The 18,569-nt window shown below is 43.3% G+C and overlaps 1 pseudogene; it reads right to left on the bottom strand.

Annotated features, from left to right (window-relative positions):
* Positions 1 to 9,525: 9,525 nt before the first annotated feature.
* On the bottom strand, positions 9,526 to 10,288 carry LOC128847135 (olfactory receptor 11A1-like; annotated as a pseudogene).
* Positions 10,289 to 18,569: the final 8,281 nt, after the last annotated feature.

Below are 18,569 nucleotides of genomic sequence, written 5' to 3'. Positions count from 1 at the left end.
GCTGATACGCAGCAGGTGAAAATTCTTTGTTAGAAATGAGAATCTGCCCTGGATTTCTCTACTAAGATTGTTCAAGTCACAAGGGCAGAAGCAACATGCTCTCAGCTATGTTTTCAGTCCATGCAAAAGTGGATGCTAACCAAAATTTAGTCAGATCCAAAATAAGTTCCCCCTACCTCCAGCTCCTTATGCTCAGCTCTCTGCAGGAAGAAAGTACGGATTTCTGTGGTCTACTTCAGCCTTCTTACATAAACCTTCGGGAGTAATTATGCTGAAACCACTGTGCTCCGCACACCAGGGAATTTTATACCCATGTGTTCCCACTGCTTCTCTCTGATTCAGTTGCAAAAGTCTGCAGCATTAGATTTTTCAATAGAAACTTTTGTCTTGTTCCTGGACCTTAGCATAAATAAAGCGATATACCTATTTCATAGAACTGGAAGGGACCCTGAAAGGTCATTGAGGCCAGCCCCCTGCCTTCACTAGCAGGACCAAGTCCTGATTTTGCCCTGGATTCCTAAGTGGCCCCCTCAAGAATTGAACTTACAACCCTGGGTTTAGCAGGGTAATTCTCAAATCACTGAGCTATCCCTCCCTCACCAAGGTCTCATTTGCATTAATGCCAATTCATTTGGTTCTGTCTATGTCCCAGAGCCTTGTAGTGGGTGTGAATGCCATTTATATCCATTTTTAGGCCCTTTTTATATGGCTAAAGTGGTACAAAGCAGCTTCCATGTCAATGAGATTCAGATCTATTGAGTCAAATTCTCTTTTGAAGCCATATCTACACTTGGAGCTCGGGGAGCAGAGGTACAGACACCTGTGCTGATAGCGTCTGAGTGGGTTTGTAAATCCAAGTGATGAGCTCATGCTACTGCCGTTTGCCGCTGCCTGTGCTACTATGGCTGCACTACTATTTTTAGCACACCATCTCAATGACCGTGAACACAGGTATGTCCAAATGAGCTGGTAGAATCACATCTAGATATACCCTAAATTACACCAGTGTGAAACTAAATTAAGCATGAATAACCCATGAGCATGATTCAATGAAAGAAACCTGTTGGCTTCAGATCTTACTCTCAAAAGAGGGCACAAGCAGTTCTGTTTCAATTAGTGACATTTACCTCATTGTGACTACTTATAGTAGGAAACATTACACCGGGTAGTAACTGCTCATGGAATCATGGCATAACTGTATGAACTTCCCTGCAGCTAATAAAAATTTGTTCCTGTCATATTAAAAGCAGAGCTCCCCTGGATAAATCCGTCTGCTTTGGATAGGGTAGGTAGGTAATTGTCATAGATCCATGGATTCCAGGCCCAGAAGGGTCTGTTGTAATCATTTAGTCTGAGCTTCTGTATAAACCAAGCCAGAGAATTCCCGCAAAGTAATTCATGTTTGAACTAGAGTATACATTAAAACAAAACAAAGCATCCAATGTTGATTGAAAGATTGTCAGTGATAGAGAATCTATCACAACCCTATTCCTTGGTGTATTCGTCATATCAAGTAAGGACTTGCTACCAAATTTTGACCTCATTATAGTGAAGCACTTAAGCATGTGCTTCATTTGAAACCTGAGCATAGTCACATGGAAGTCAATGGGAGTTTAACACATGCTCATTTAATCCCACTTAAGTATCATCTTACACCTCATTGGTTTCAGTGAGGCTACTCATGCTTAAAACTTAGCACCCACTTTATTTACAAAAATTGAATAATAGTCTTTCTATATATCTAGGTATTTATGTGATCTGCATCACTGTAATATAAGCACCTTCACAGAGATGAATTGTGTTTACTCTAGCAGCACCTCTTTGAGTGTGGTCTATGTTATCCCCATACAGACGGGGAAACTAGAGCATGGGTGTTTGATACACAGTTTCCCAACATGGAGTGTTAGAATATGATATTATGTTTTGGTTTCGTGCTCTCTCTTCTTATGGATGATCACTGAACAATGAAGAAGATTAAGCGACTCAGCAAAGGTCATCCAGGGAGTCTGCACCTGAGCCAGGAATGTAACCAGGCCTTCTGAGTTCCATGCTGGTGCCTTATCAATTAGTTGGCTGAAAAAGGAATGTTCTCCAGCCTAATTTACCAAATGAAACATAAGGGCAAATATGACCATTTTTACTGCTTTCCAACTGGAGTAAAGTTGGTAACGTATAAGAAAATCTGGAAGAAATTCCTTTTTCACACTCTTTTTACTGTCTAAAGCAATAAAGCCACAGGATTAATGTATTGTCATTGAAAGTCAATGGGATTTGAGCATCTAACTTCCTTAGTCTCCTTTGAAAATCCTAGCCATAGTTTCATAAAGTCTAGAATGTTATTGACTAACCTGAAAACAAATAAAAATAATAATACCAGCAAAACTCCACAAAATTATGGACCTTTTGACATGCAGCATGGCAAATGTGGAACATTTCTTACCATTAAGCCATGATTTGAACTCTGGAAGCTCTCTTTGTGTGTATGCTGCTGTTTTGTGAAATGTTGTGTTCAATGGCAGGTCCTGACATGGTCTGCATCTCTTCTAAAATAATTCTTCTTTCTGATCAGCCTACCCGAAGGATCAATGAGCAAGTGGCTGAGATTTGGGAGGGGAGCGATCCTGAATTTGACAACTGTGCCCTACTAGCTCAGGAGGCATTGATGAATTTTGATGTCTAACAGAGTGATGAATTTAAACTCCCAAGCTTGTCTTTTGAATGGTTTCCTTTGAGGATGAGGACTGAGAAGTCAGATATGGAGTGATCGTTTTGTGAAAAGTGTTTTCTGTGTGAGTTCATTCTGTGTGAGTTCATTTGTGAGTATAGTGATTGTCTAGTTTCACCCATATTGTTGTTGTTGGGGCAACTGGTGATCATATGTTGTGATCAACCTGTGTAGGCCTGCAGAGTCTTAAAGGAAGGACAAGCTTGTGTGGCCAGAGGTTGATGGTTTCAGGGAGCTGATCCACATCAGGCGCAGACAAGTCTCCCTGGACAGACTCATAGACTCATAGACATTAAGGTCAGAAGGGACCATTATGATCATCTGGTCTGACCCCCTGCATGCTGCAGGCCGCAAGACCCTTCCCTGGACTCTACCGTTGAAGTCCCCAATCCTGTGTTTTAGTGACTTCAATCGGCTGAGACCCTCCTGCTAGTGATCCCTGCCCCATGCTGCGGAGGAAGGCGAAAAACCTCCAGAGGCTCAGCCAATCTACCCTGGAGGAAAATTCCTTCCCGACCCCAAATATGGCGATCAGTAATACCCCGAGCATATAGGCAAGAGTCTCTAGCCTGACCCTTGTTGGCCATTATGCTGTTCATGTACCATTGCTTGGTTTTCCTTGGCTACTATGTTTTATCATTAAACCATTCCCTCCATAAACTTATCCAACTTAATCTTAAAACCAGACAGGTCCGTCGCCCCCACCGTTTCCCTCGGAAGGCCGTTCCAATATTTCACCCCTCTGATGGTCAGAAACCTTCGTCTAATTTCAAGCCTAAACTTCCCCCCGGCCAGTTTGTATCCATTCGTTCTCGTGTCCACATTTGTACTAAACTGGAATAATTCCTCTCCCTCCCTTGTATTAACCCCTCTGATATATTTAAAGATAGCAATCATATCCCCCCTCAGCCTTCGCTTTGTCAGACTAAACAACCCAAGCTCCTCTAATCTCTTTTCATACGACAGGTTTTCCATTCCTCTGATCATCTTAGTCGCCCTTCTCTGCACCCGTTCCAGTTTGAGTTCATCTTTTTTAAACATTGGAGACCAGAACTGCACACAGTACTCCAAATGAGGTCTCACCAGTGCCTTATACAACGGAAGCAGGACCTCCCTATCTCTACTAGATATACCTCGCCTAATACATCCCAAGACCGCATTGGCTTTTTTCACCGCCACGTCACATTGCCGACTCATAGTCATCCTGCGGTCCACAAGGACCCCTAGGTCCTTCTCCTCTTCCGTTACTTCTAACCAATGCGTCCCCATCTTGTAACTAAAATTGTTATTATTCGTCCCCAAGTGCATCACCTTACACTTTTTACTATTAAATTTCGTCCTATTTCTGATACTCCAATTCACAAGCTCATTCAAGTCTCCCTGCAGAGTATCCCTATCCTCCTCCGAGTTTGCAACTCCTCCCACCTTCGTATCATCCGCAAACTTTATCAGCCCACTCTTGCAATCGGTCCCGAGGTCAGTTATAAATAGATTAAATAAGATGGGTCCCAAAACCGAACCTTGAGGCACTCCACTAGTAACCTCCCTCCAACCCGACAATTCACCCTTTAATACGACCCGCTGCATTCTCCCCATTAACCAATTCCCTATCCACCTCTGGATTTTCATATCGATCCCCATGTTTTTCATTTTAACCAATAGTTCCTCATGGGGTACTGTATCAAACGCTTTACTGAAATCCAGGTATATTAGGTCCACCGCATTTCCCTTATCTAATAAGTCCGTTACTTTCTCAAAGAAGGAGATCAGATTCGTTTGGCACGATCTGCCCTTCGTAAAACCATGCTGTAATTTATCGCATTTGCCATTAACTTCAAGGTCCTCAACTAGTTTCTCTTTCAGAATCTTCTCCAGCACCTTGCACACTACTGATGTTAAACTAACAGGCCTATAGTTACCCGGGTCACTTTTTTCCCTTTCTTGAAAATAGGAACCACATTGGCTATTCTCCAGTCTAACGGGACTACCCCCGAGTTTACAGATTCATTAAATATAGTCGCTAATGGGCCTGCTATTTCCCGCACCAATTCCTTCAATATTCTCGGATGAAGATCGTCCGGTCCACCCGACTTAGTCCCATTAAGGCGTTCTAGTTTTGTTTCTACCTCGGATGCGGTAATCCCCCATCCCGTATGCCCCTCTGTAACGGTGCTAGTATCCCTAATACCTTCATTGGCCTCATTAAACACCGATGCAAAATATTCATTGAGATATTGCGCCATGCCTAGATTATCTTTAATCTCCTCTCCGGCTATAGTCTTCAGCGGTCCCACTTCTTCTTTCTTTGCTTTCTTCCTATTTATATGGCTGTAAAACCTCTTACTATTACTTTTAATTCCCCTCGCTAAGTCTAACTCTTCCCGGCCTTTGGCCTTTCTCACTCTATCTCTACATTCTCTGACTTCACTAAGGTAAGTTTCCTTACTGATCCCTCCCCTCTTCCACTCTTTGTACGCTTTCTGTTTTTTCCTAATCGCCCCTTTCAGCCGGTCGCTCATCCAGCTCGGTCTAAGTCTCTTGCTTAGTAATCTTTTTCCCTTTTTGGGGATACAGGCCTCTGACAGCTCTTGCATCTTTAACCTAAAGTAATCCCAGGCTTCTTCTGCCTTTAGGTCCCTTAATACGTTTGCCCAATCCACTTCCCTTACCAGTCCCCTTAATTTGTTAAAATTGGCCTTTTTAAAATTATAAACCCTAGTCTTTGACTTAATTCTGGTACTCTTTCCATTTAGTTTAAAGCGAATTAGCTCATGATCACTGGAGCCCAAGTTGTCCCCCACTACCACTTCCTCAACAAGGTCCTCACTACTTACCAGAATCAAATCTAAAATGGCCTCCCCCCTCGTCGGCTCAGCTACCACTTGATAAAGGAATTGATCCGCAAGCACATCTAGGAACATCTGAGCCCTATTATTGCTACTAGCGTTTGTTCCCCAATCTATATCCGGGAAGTTAAAGTCCCCCATAATTACACAGTTTCTATTAGTATTTACCTCCCTTAATACATTAAACAATTCCTTATCCATATCCTGGGTCGATCCCGGCGGTCTATAGCACACCCCAAGCACTATCCCCGGAGAGGCTCTAGTAGTACTTTTACCCAGCTTGAGTATCGCCCAGACGGACTCCGTGTTATCTATTCCATCCACTATTATTTCTTTACAGCTTATTTCACTATTGACATACAATGCCACCCCCCACCTTTACCTTTATCCCGGTCTTTCCTAAACAGCGCATACCCCTCCATACCTGCGTTCCAGTCGTGACCGCCATTCCACCACGTTTCAGTTATTCCTACGATATCCGGTTGCAATTCTCGGACCAAGAGCTCCAATTCCTCCATTTTATTACCTAGGCTTCTCGCATTGGTGTACAAACAGCCTAATGTATGTCGTTTAGCCTGTCTCCCATTACTAGCACTGTATGTTGCGGGCCTCTTTGTGTTCGTCCCCCCTGTCCCTCCTATGTCCAATCTCATCTCCCCGGCTATGTCTCCTCTTATTACACTCAGCTTTTCAATGCCGGAAACTGGTGTGGAGATTAACTGTGCATCTCCCAACCATCTCCCCAAACTTCCTAGTTTAAAGCTCTTTTGATAAGATGAGCCAGCCTCCCTCCCAGAAGTCTATTTCCTTCCCTACTCAGGTGAAGCCCATCCCGCGAGAACAGGTGTCTGTCCCCGAAAGCCTCCCAGTGGCCATACATCCCAAAGCCCTCCTTATAGCACCACTCCCTTAGCCAACTATTTATCCTCACAATCCTATCAGCCCTTTGCTGCCCTTCCCTCGGAACAGGCAGAATCCCACTAAAGATAACCTGAGCCTCTATCTCCTTGAGAGTCTTCCCCAGCCTGGCATAATCTCCCTTGATTCTCTCTAACGAGAACCTAGCCGTGTCATTTGTTCCTACATGAAGGATTATCAAGGGGTTCTTACCTGCTCCTTTTAGGATCCTTTTCAACCGCAGGTCCACATCGCGTATCTTTGCACCCGGTAGACAGCACACCCTTCTGTTCTCCGGGTCCGCCCTGGTCACAGGCCTGTCCAATCTCCTCAGTAAAGAGTCTCCAATTACATACACCTGCCATCGCCTGGCAACAGTGCGATCTAGTAATCTAGTCTCCGATCCCTCTAGTCCTCTAGTGTCTGCTCCTATCTTCCCTTATGCTCCCCCTTATGCCTTCCTGTATCCTCTGGTGGCCCATAATTGGTGCTGTCTCCATCAACTCCTCCCCCCTCTCTCTCGGACTAGCAGCTCTTCTCTTCTTCCTCACCCTCCCACCTTCAGTCACCACCTGCTGCCCCTCCACCTCGTTATCCAAACACTCGAACCTATTCCTGAGTTCTATTCCCCCCTCACTGGCCCTCCTTTTCCTTGGCCTACTTCTCACAGTCACATGCTTCCACTTCCCTCGATCTCCTCCTTCCATTCCCCTCTCGCTGTCATCTACTACTGCCTCCTCCTGCACCCTAGAGCCTTCCCCTTCAGCCCCGCCTTGCCCATCCTCCATCAGCTGCTCAAACCCCCGCCTAAACTCCACCAGGGTCTCTACCTGCATCTCCAGCCCCTTAATCTTTTCCTCCAGTAACACTATAAGGCGACACTTCATACACACATACCTTTGTTCCGGGTCTCCTGCTAGGACTATATACATACCACAGCTTCCACATGCAGCCATCTGCATTCTGTCTGCTGCTGCTGCTTGGCTCATGGCTGCTGCAGTCTCTGCCCACAGCACCTGGGGACACAGAGCACAGGACGCACCCCGCCCTCCTGCCTCCCCCTGCAAACTCCCTCTCAAACTCCCCTGTTAGCCGCCCTGTTGGCTGCCACTGCTCGCAGCTGTACCGCTGCCTGGCTGGGCGGCCGCTTTTATGGGCCCCTTGATCAGCCAAGCCCCGCCCCCTGCTCAGGGCTCGGCGTCCGTCCCAGCACCCAGCCCCTGCCGGCCCCTACAAACAAACACACAAGAGCACCCAAGAACACACAGGACAGATGCAAATACAGGTACCTTCTCCTCCAATGAGAACTCCCTCTCAAACTCCCCTGTTAGCCGCCCTGTTGGCTGCCGCTGCTCGCAGCTGTACCGCTGCCTGGCTGGGCGGCCGCTTTTATGGGCCCCTTGATCAGCCAAGCCCCGCCCCCTGCTCAGGGCTCGGCGTCCGTCCCAGCACCCAGCCCCTGCCGGCCCCTACAAACAAACACACAAGAACACCCAAGAACACACAGGACAGATGCAAATACAGGTACCTTCTCCTCCAATGAGAACTCCCTCTCAAACTCCCCTGTTAGCCGCCCTGTTGGCTGCCGCTGCTCGCAGCTGTACCGCTGCCTGGCTGGGCGGCCGCTTTTATGGGCCCCTTGATCAGCCAAGCCCCGCCCCCTGCTCAGGGCTCGGCGTCCGTCCCAGCACCCAGCCCCTGCCGGCCCCTACAAACAAACACACAAGAGCACCCAAGAACACACAGGACAGATGCAAATACAGGTACCTTCTCCTCCAATGAGAACTCCCTCTCAAACTCCCCTGTTAGCCGCCCTGTTGGCTGCCGCTGCTCGCAGCTGTACCGCTGCCTGGCTGGGCGGCCGCTTTTATGGGCCCCTTGATCAGCCAAGCCCCGCCCCCTGCTCAGGGCTCGGCGTCCGTCCCAGCACCCAGCCCCTGCCGGCCCCTACAAACAAACACACAAGAGCACCCAAGAACACACAGGACAGATGCAAATACAGGTACCTTCTCCTCCAATGAGAACTCCCTCTCAAACTCCCCTGTTAGCCGCCCTGTTGGCTGCCGCTGCAAAGTGCCTCCCAACCCCAGGTTCCTCTGGGAAGCATCACCATGGTCACAGGAATTTAACCTGCATGTTTCACTAAATGACCAGCTAGAGAAATCTAGCTCAGTAATAGAGATGGTTGGAGATTTTCCACTAGAAACATGGGAGAGCAGGGCAGAGGAGAGGAGTTTGGGCAAAAAATGGCTATTTCATCAAAATGGACTTTTCCTTGGGAAATGTCTATTTTCAATTAAAAAAACACGGTGGTTGATTTTTGTTGTTGAAAACCTCAACAACAAAAAAACATCAAAAATGTAGCTGAAAATGGATTTTTTTCCCAAATGTTTTCATGGGGTGTGTGTGGATGGAATTCCTGACTAGTTCTACTGAGAAGAAACCACAGCCTGATGGACACTTGAATTTTATGCTCACAGCATAAACACAGAGAAATTTGATGCAAACATAAAACATTCTTGTTGCAAGGTTGCAACATAACATGACTTTATTTCTTAGAATACAGAACGATAGTTCACAAAACTCCCAAACCAGTGAGAGACAAAGCAGGGTTTTCCCTTAGTCATAATTCACCCCACCGGGCTCTAGACTGGCTCTGTGCAGATTGACTCCTAGTCCTAGATTGCAGGCTTCCCTACAGAGCCCTTTGCCTGCACTCAGGACCAGTAAACCCCTTCCAAACTTGGAATGACAGCTTGTGATTTTAACACAGTTTTCAGTACATCACATGGCACTTTCAGCAAACACCTGTAAATCACATTGATTTCAGTAGGACTCACATTCCATATGGTTTGTTTCAATGGGATGATATTCATGAAGGACTGATTTGAGCCAGAGATTCCAGGATCGGACTCCAAGTTTAGATAACATGAATTTCATCACACGGTCTCCATTTTCATTTTGATCTAAAGGCATTAGCTTGAATTCTCTGAACTGCTGTGAAAGACCCAAGTTTCCTGACAACTTGCCTCAGGGCCTCCTTTACCTCTTTGTTTCTCAGGCTGTAGATGAGGGGGTTGACCAGTGGTGTGAGAATGGTGTAGAAGACAGAGAAGACTTTGGTCATGCTTCGAAGTGTGTTGATGTCTGGAAGCAAGTAAACAATGATTAGTGTCCCATAGAAAATGGTCACCACGATGAGGTGAGAGGAACAGGTGGAAAATGCCTTTTTCCTACCAGTGGTGGAAGGGATTCTCAGGATGGTGGTGATGATAGAAATGTAGGAAGTCAGGGTTAATAGAAATGGTGGTAGTGTGAATAAGGAGGACAGCAGGAAAGCCACAAGTACCATGCCGTGGGTGTCACTGCAGGAGAGTTTTATCACTACGTTGAATTCACACAGGAAATGGTCAATTTCATTGGGACCACAGAACACTAACATCGATATCCAAGATACTATTATGGAAGCAGCCACAAATCCACTAATCCAAGACCCAGCTGCTAGCTGGAAGCAGCACCTATCATTCATGAGGGCTGTATAGTGCAGTGGTTTACATATCGCTAAATACCGATCGTAGGACATCGCTGCCAGGAGATAGCATTCTGAACATGCCAAGACACCAAAACAATAAAGCTGCATGAAGCAGCCACTCACAGAAATGGTTCTGTCCCCAGTCAGGAGACTGGCCAGCAGCCTGGGCAGTATGGTGGAGGTGTAGCAGGTCTCCAAGCAGGACAGGTTCCCCAAGAAGAAGTACATGGGGGTGTGAAGGTGCTGATCAGCCACAACTAGTGCAACAATGAGGATGTTCCCGGCCATGGTCATTATGTAGATCACTAGAAACAGCAGGAAGAGAAGAACCTGCAGTTCTGGGACATTCCCAAATCCCAGGAGGATAAATTCCATGATGGATGTTTGATTTCTGCTTTCATGTGTGCCAGGGGGAGTATCCATGGGATGGGGGGAGGGGGGAAGAGAACGCTGCAATGATAATGAAGAGACATTTGCTTTTGTAGTACAGTGCCAAAATTACAATTCAATTATTGCTCAAAAGCACCCTCTGATGATTACCAGCCCTAGTCTTACTTGAAGAAACTCAGCTGGGATGTTTAGCACCAGCTATCACTGCTGCTCGAGGCATCTAAACATTTTCCTCAACAATATTGCTTGTATATTTCTCTTTCCACATGATCAATTGCTGGGGTGGCACCTCTCCAATGCACTGTTGGTGGACTGCATTGCAGCATGAAACTCAGAAGACCTGGTTTTGTTTCCAACCTTTGGTCAGTCATTTCACTGCTCAGCTGAGAGACCATGCACAACTTTCTGCATTCAGAAATATAGAAACAACTTCCTCTTGCCATCATGTTTGCTGTTTATATTTATGCCCATCAGTGTAGATTTTTTTATAGCCATTTCAATGTGATCATTCCTAACAGAGGACAGATGGAAGGGTGCCTTGATTTCTCTACACTGTACTTTTCGGCAACCATATCACTTTACAATCACTCATTTTATTTTTAGTTTTTCACCATATGACACTTGGAGCCCAATTGTGCAACAAATTAAAGTCAATGGGACTGATTATAGTGTGCAAAATTAAGCATATGGGCAATCTTTGTAGGATCAGGGCCTTAATTGATTAATCAGTCTGATACCACAGTGATGTGTTTAGATAGATAGATAGATAGATAGATAGATAGATAGATAGATAGATTTATTTTTCTGTCCATGTTGCTAACTTCTAGCTCTGTCTATTTCCTTCTGTCCTGTGTGTCATTCAGAGAGGTATTTGAAAATATTTTGGGTATTTCATTAACATGGCCCTTTCAGATAATTAATGCAGATGTTAAATGAAATGTGAGGTAACACTGGCCCTCTAACTTCCATTTTTTTAAATCAATGCCCTCTTGTATGGTCTGTTGGCCAGTTCTCCACCACTGGCATTTCTTGAGAGGATTGATGAATTGCAGCTTTTCGGCATTTCTATTACTTTCTTTTTTGAATTATCTGAGAACAGACAGAAAAATTCTCCAATATTCATGATATAAAAGTGCTCATAGAGTTCATCAGTGAAGAATATTTTGTCTCCAGATCATTCTCAGAATCTGTGTTATTCAAAATTTACACAGTGCTGTTCTGTTACATTTTTCTGATGGTGTTTCCTCTACTCTTCATTGGATGACTACCTAGCCCAGCATGTTCTGTACTGTTTACCTCAGTTTACATATAAACAGTAAACAGGGTCCTCTGGACAAAAAGAGGGGGTAGACCGGTTTCTCAAAGACAAAGGACAAGCTGATGCCTCTAGCCACGTGTCATCAAAGTTGATGGGCAATCGCCTTTCAGGTGGCCATTCTTTGAGCAACTGGTTTGTAATGTAGTATCCAAAACAGAGATGAAAAAAGTATAGAACAAAGCAACAAGTGATGGAGCTGTTAAACTGGTGGGTTGGGTTTTCTTGATGTATAGAGAGTTTTGTAACTTGTCAAACCGTATTATAAATGTAACTAGTGTCAATGCATATTTCTGAAGCATATCTTTATTTCCATCCTCTTTGTAACAGCCCTTAACATATTTGAAGATTGCTATAAGATCCCCCTCAGTCTCCTTTTTTCGAGAGTGAACATGCCCAGTTTTTTTAACCTTTCCTCATAGGTCAGGTTTGCTAAAACCTTTGATCATTTTCATTGCTCTCCACTGGAGTTTTTCTTCCTAACTTTGCATTTGCGTTTATTGAATTTCATCTTGTTGATTTCAGATGAAATCTCCAATTTGTCAAGGTCATTTTGAATTCTTATCCTGTCCTCCAAAGTGCTTGCAAAGCCTTCCAGCTTGGTGTCATCTGCAGATTTTATAAGCATACACTCCACTCCATTATCTAAATCATTAATGAAAATATTTGATAGTACTAGACCCAGGACAGAACCCTTGGGACCCCACTAGATACATCCTTCCAGTTCGACAGAGAACCATTGATAACTACTCTTTGGGTAAATCTATACGGCAAATAATAAAACAAAACAAAAACACACCAAAAACTACCCAGCAGCAGTGAGTCTCAGAACCTGGGTCTGCAGACTTGGTCTTGTAGGGTTCTTGCTACAACCTTAAAAATAGCTATGTAGACGTTCTGGCTTGTGCTGAAGGTCAGGCTTTGAAATCCATTCTTCTCCCTGGGCTTCAAACTGGTAGTCTACACGTCTATTTTTAATGCCATACCATAATCCCCACAAGCCCAAGTCTAGAGATATGGGCTCTGAGACTTGCAGACACAGGGTTAGTGTTTTTGCTGTGTGGACGTACCCTTTGAGTACGGCCTTTCAACAAGTTTTTTACTCATCTTATAGTAATTTAATCTAGATCACATTCCCCTGGTTTGCTTATGAAAAAAGTCATGAAGGACTGCATCGAACGGCTTACTAAAATCAAGCTATATCATATCTATTGCTTCTCCCCTATCCAATAGACCAGTTTATATACATGTGAACATAAAAACAATGATGCACACAAGCATATGAACATATGATCGTAATCACCAAAAATGCAATCAAATGCACTAGCACAATTCTATTCACATATATACACAAGGATGCAGAAACCTACAAATGCAAACACGCAGATGCATATATACAAGGACATGCCCCAAAACTATAGAAATAGATAAAACATGTTGGCTATAATTTATTAAGCCAACTAGGGGATTTAGATACTTATTTCCTATTGGCAATTAAAAGCATGGATGCATTTTTTCAGACATTCCAGTAGAAATGTAAACCTTTCAAGCTGGACGGATGAAAAAATGTTTTGGGTTTGGTGAGGGCTTTTGTTGTATTTTTCCCTTGTGGAAAATTTCAACTGTTCATTGAAAAACAAAAAAATCTCCCAAAGCACTTTTTGGCGGGTACTTTTGCAACCAAACCTCCAAAATTTCCACCCAAAACCTGAAAATTAGTCTATTTTCAGGTTTTCTAATTATATATATATATATTCAAAGAAATATAGCAGACACTTTCCAATTACCCCAAAATCAAAACCTGAAAATTTCAAATATGTGTTTTAATTTCATCCATTCCCCTCTAACTTACCTGCTTGGAGCAAATTGCCTTTGCCTCAGCACAATTCTCCAAGTGGCAAAAGGCATCCATTTATATACATTTTGGTGTTCACCAGGGAGGTACCCTGAAAGAGGCTCTGCTGTGATGTTGCCAAGCAACCAGAACTGCCCTTAGTTATCACTGATGAAGAGTGGAGGCTTCCAAACTTACACAGCTGGCTACACCTGACATTGTGAGCTATCAAAAAATGGGCAGCTTAGATCAGTCTGGTTCAGGCTCGGAGAGCTGGTGAGTTGGTTTGTGTTTGAATTAAGCTGTGAGTGATGTCATGCTGGGCTCCCGACCATTGCTTTGCAGTGATTGTGACTAGGGTAGCATCACGAAACACCGATGTCACCAGGACGCAGACACTGTCGAAGCCATTGCCACTGTTTAGAGACCCCAAAGAAGTAATCAGTGGGTCCTCATGGAAATTGATTACGTGTAGTTGATTCTTTTTATTCCCACTAGAGAAATGCCCAGAGGCCCAGAGGTTAGAGGTCACAGAAAGTCCATCACAGCCTCAGAACAAGGCAGTATTCCTTTTTATGGCCACATCATGCTGTAGCTTTTCTGCATTAGGATATATGATCAAAGCTGCCTTGCTAGGGTATGTGCAAATAATAGGCTTCCATGTGTCTCAGCTTACACATCACAGGCTACAGAGGCCTGATAAAGCTCTGCCAAAGAGAAAAGAAGAAGGTGTGGGCTGGGGACATGGAAGAGGAGTCAGGGCAGACCAATTGTCCAACTTACATGGAGAGTGTTGGCAAGAAATTTGGGCCCCATTAAAGTCAAAGGCAAAACTCTTGTTGAATTAACAATAGTAGTGACACAAGTTACTAGAGACCAAAGCAGATCTTGAATAAAGCAGAAATGAAATTGTTAAGGAGGATCCTTGGAGTTATAAGGATGGGCCATGCTTGAAACGAACAAATTAGAGGAAGTGTGAAGGGTTATAGAAAAGCTAAGGGAATTCAGGCTTAGATGATTTGGGCGTGTGAAAGGAAAATTGGAAGAACAGATGGGAAACAGCCTGTTGAACTTAGAAGAGGAGGGTAATAGAATGATGACCCAAAACTAGATGGATGGATGTCCTACAAAGGGATCTGGTTAGCTGCAAAGTTTCAGAGGAACTTCTTCAAGACAGACTGGAATGGAGAAGAAGGACTTGAAGAGCTGACTCTGTTTAGGTGGGATGCAAGCTAGAAGAAGAAAAGCAGTAGTAACATGGATACAGGTTGTGGTGGTGGTGGAATAAGTCACAGAAGTAGTAGTAGTATAATTAGTAAATGGCTTAATCGTGTCCTCACCATGAGCTCAGCTCCTGGATTAGACCAAGAGGGCGATTCTGACTGATCCAGTGCTTCTCTGGTAAGGGGCTATGCCTGATCTCTTCTGGGCCCATACCATCCTCCTGTATCCAGTGTAGGAGTGTACAGGGGTGCTCTGCACCCTTTCCATTCTCAGGGTTGGAGCAGTGGTCTGAATGCTTGCTGTAGGTGCCTGGCTGGAGCTAACTAGTCACCACATTTGGAATTGGGAAGGTCTTTCCTCCAGGTCAGATTTGCAGGGACCTCATGGGATTTCAGCTTTCTCTTCAGTGTGGAGTGTGGATCACCTGCTAGGATCAAATGGTCACATCCCAGCTGATCAATTCCCTGCCTTGGCAGGGACCTCAACCACTCATAGCACCTAAGTCTATTTACCCCTTCACATAACACAAGAACAAGGGGTTTTAAGAGGCAGGACGTTTAAAACAAAAAAAAGGAAGTATTTTTTTCACATAACATACAGTCAACCCATGGAACTCATTGTCAGGGGACCTTGTCAGGCCAAAATATAACTGGGTTCAAAAAAGATTTAGGTAAGTTTATGGAGGACGGGTCTATCAACAGCTTTTAGCCAAAACAGTCAGGGACTTAACCTCGTGATTTAGGTGTCCCTAAACCTCCAACTGCCAGGAACTGGGACTGGATGACAGGTGATGGATCATTCACTAATTGCCCTGTTCTGTTCATTCCCTCTGAAGAACCTGGCATTGGCCACTGTCAGAAGACAGGACACTGGACTAGATTGAACAATGATCTGATCTAGCATGGCAGTTCTTATGTTCCTGTTCTGTGCCTGTGGCATACAACAGCTTAGTTTTCTGAGGGCTGAAATACCTTTAGATTAACTGAAATCATTGGGCTTAGTATGTGAGTGGAATGTAATGGCCTGTGATGAACAGAAGGGCAGAATGGATGAGCTAATGGTCCCTTCTGGCCTAAACCTTTATGAAACTATAGAAACTTTTGCCCCCTTTAGTACCACTAAATAACTCCTGCTGTGAGTTGGCCAAGTAAATGTAGTAGTAGCAACAAGAATAGTAATGGGTAGTAAGATAATGTCTATGTTTGACTGCTCCTACTTCATTTACATCTGCAGAACTCCATACCCTGTGTTCAAAGTCAAATATGAATATTAACCAGGTAACCCCATCACACTCCTCTTACAAACTTTGACCATCCGTAACTCATGCTATATGCCTATTAAACCCCTTGGCAGGAAGAAAACATGAAGGAATCTCAAGCTTCCTCTTTTGTAATGCAACCTATTTGTTGTGTGGTGATGTAACATACACTATACTTTCAGACCACTGATGGTTAGCAAGGTGTCTTTGTCCAGTTCTGATGGGGACTTGGATTTACACTGGGGTCTCTGATACATGGTGGTATATTTGGATCCTTGGTCTCTCAATACCAAGTCCATTTTAGAAGACTATAGTGAAAGAAAAATGTAGTTTTATTGATGTGTCTAAGATACAAGAGGTTTGTATCTATGAAACAACAAAGGAATAGGGGAGAGGGAATATTTTATTTTATTTAAAGAGAGAGAGAGAGGAATCTAGAGTAGATTATGATGATGAGAAACAGACTGTTAGATATGTCGATAGCTCGATAGCTGAATGTGTAGAGGGATAGACTGATAGATTGATAGGACTTTTCTTTTTGTGGATACAGACTAACACGACTGCTACTCCGAAACCATTCTTTACTGTGTTATTACTATTATGCAAGTCAATTTACAGTAGAAGAAAAGAGAGCTTTCCTGATGCAAAGACATACTGAGACACATTTTTTTCCCCAATTAAGTTTGACCATAATTTTGATTACCTATTCTGTTCATTCCCTCTATGGCAACTGGCAATTGGCCACTGTCAGAAGACAGGATACTGGGCTAGATGGATCTTTGTTCTGATCCAGTATGGCCATTCTTATGTTCTTATTATTAGGGCCCCAACAAATTCATGGTCATGAAAAACGCAACATGGATTGTGAAATCTGGTATCCCCCCATGAAATGTGGTCTTCTGTGTGTTTTTATGCTATACTATACAGATTTCACAGGGGATACCAGCTTTTCTCAAATTGGGGGTCCTGACCCAAAAGGGAATTGCAATAGGTTGCAAGGTTATTTTAGGGGAGGGTGCGGTATTGCCACCCTTACTTCTGCACTGCCTTCAGAGCCCAGTGGGCAGAGAGCAGCAGCTTTTGGCCAGGCACCCAGATATGAAGGTAGCACACCACCACCAGCAGCACAGAAGTAACGGTGGTAATACTTTACCATGCCATCCTTACTTCTGTGCTGGTGGTGGCTCTGTCTTCAGAGCTGGGCTCCCAGCCAGCAGCCACTGCTCTCCAGCTGCCCAGCTCTGAAGGTAGCTCTGCTGTCAGCAGCAGTGCAGAAGTAAGGGTAGCAGTACCAGAACCCCCTCTATAATAACCTTGTGACCACCCCAAAACTTCTTTTTGGGTCAGGACCCCTCCAATTACAACACCGTGAAATTTCATGTTGAAATAGCTGAAATCATGAAATTTACGATTTTTAAAATCCTGTGACCATTAAATTGACCAAAATGGATCATGAATTTGGTAGGGCCCTACTTATGACCAATAAGAGAAAAAAATTGTTTTAGGAAAAAATTCAAAATTGCAAGAATCTGCACATTTCCAAAGGTTTAAAAGAGTTTATTTCAATCGTTTTTTCTAGAGTTTTTTAACATAATTTTCTTCTCAATGTTTTTTAAACAATATTGAATGACTGTTGAACTTTTGTCATTTACAAAATACCACATAAATGAAACATTTTGATAACCCTTTAAATGGTATTTTCTCTTAAAAATGATAAAAAATGTCATGATATTTTTGTAGAGAATGAATATTTTTGAAAACCGTGACCGTATTTTAGGGGTTATTTTCATTTCAAAGATGGACATTTTTGAAGAGAAATATTAAATATTTATTATTATTATTATCATTAGTGCTAAATATTACATATCCATGAATACAAATATTCACATAACATAGCTACATAACATTTAATTTCATTATATTTTTAAGGACCTGTTTTCTATCTATACATATACACACACGTATGTGTAGATAGATAGATATCATTATATAACTAAACATACCAGTGCACACATTTTGGAATTGGCATTATTTATGTTCCTGTTTTGTTTATTTCACTGATGTGCAAAATTTCAGTGTCAGAAGATCAATCAGACACTTTTTATCTCTTCACTTATACTCTGTCCCCACTTCTTCTGTGCCCCCTCCCCACCCCAGGACTTCCTGTATAATTTCAAATACCTCAGAAACTTGAAACAACCATCATATTTTCATTAAAATCAACTTCTCACCAAAAAATATTTTAATTTCCCATCACCCGATTCAAAATTACAGTGGCCCGGGGAGTGTTATGTCATGAAATCTTGAACTAAAATGGAGATGATCAAAAAATTTTGAGAAGAATGTTTGTCCAGTGAAAAACAGCTTTTCTTGAAAATTCAGCTTTCCATGAAAAGCTGTCCCCAACTTTAAAACGTTTCCATTTTCCACAAAAGTTTCAGTGACATTTTAATCTATATATTACTGTTGAATCAGCATTGCACAATTTTATTTGATAGATAGATAGATAGATAGATAGATAGATAGATCTTTTCAAAAAAATGGAAAA

Source organism: Malaclemys terrapin, chromosome 12 (assembly GCF_027887155.1).
Source record: "Malaclemys terrapin pileata isolate rMalTer1 chromosome 12, rMalTer1.hap1, whole genome shotgun sequence".
Lineage (NCBI taxonomy): Eukaryota > Metazoa > Chordata > Testudines > Emydidae > Malaclemys > Malaclemys terrapin.
Note: the sequence above shows the minus strand (reverse complement) of the source record. Positions and strands in the feature narration are given on the sequence as shown.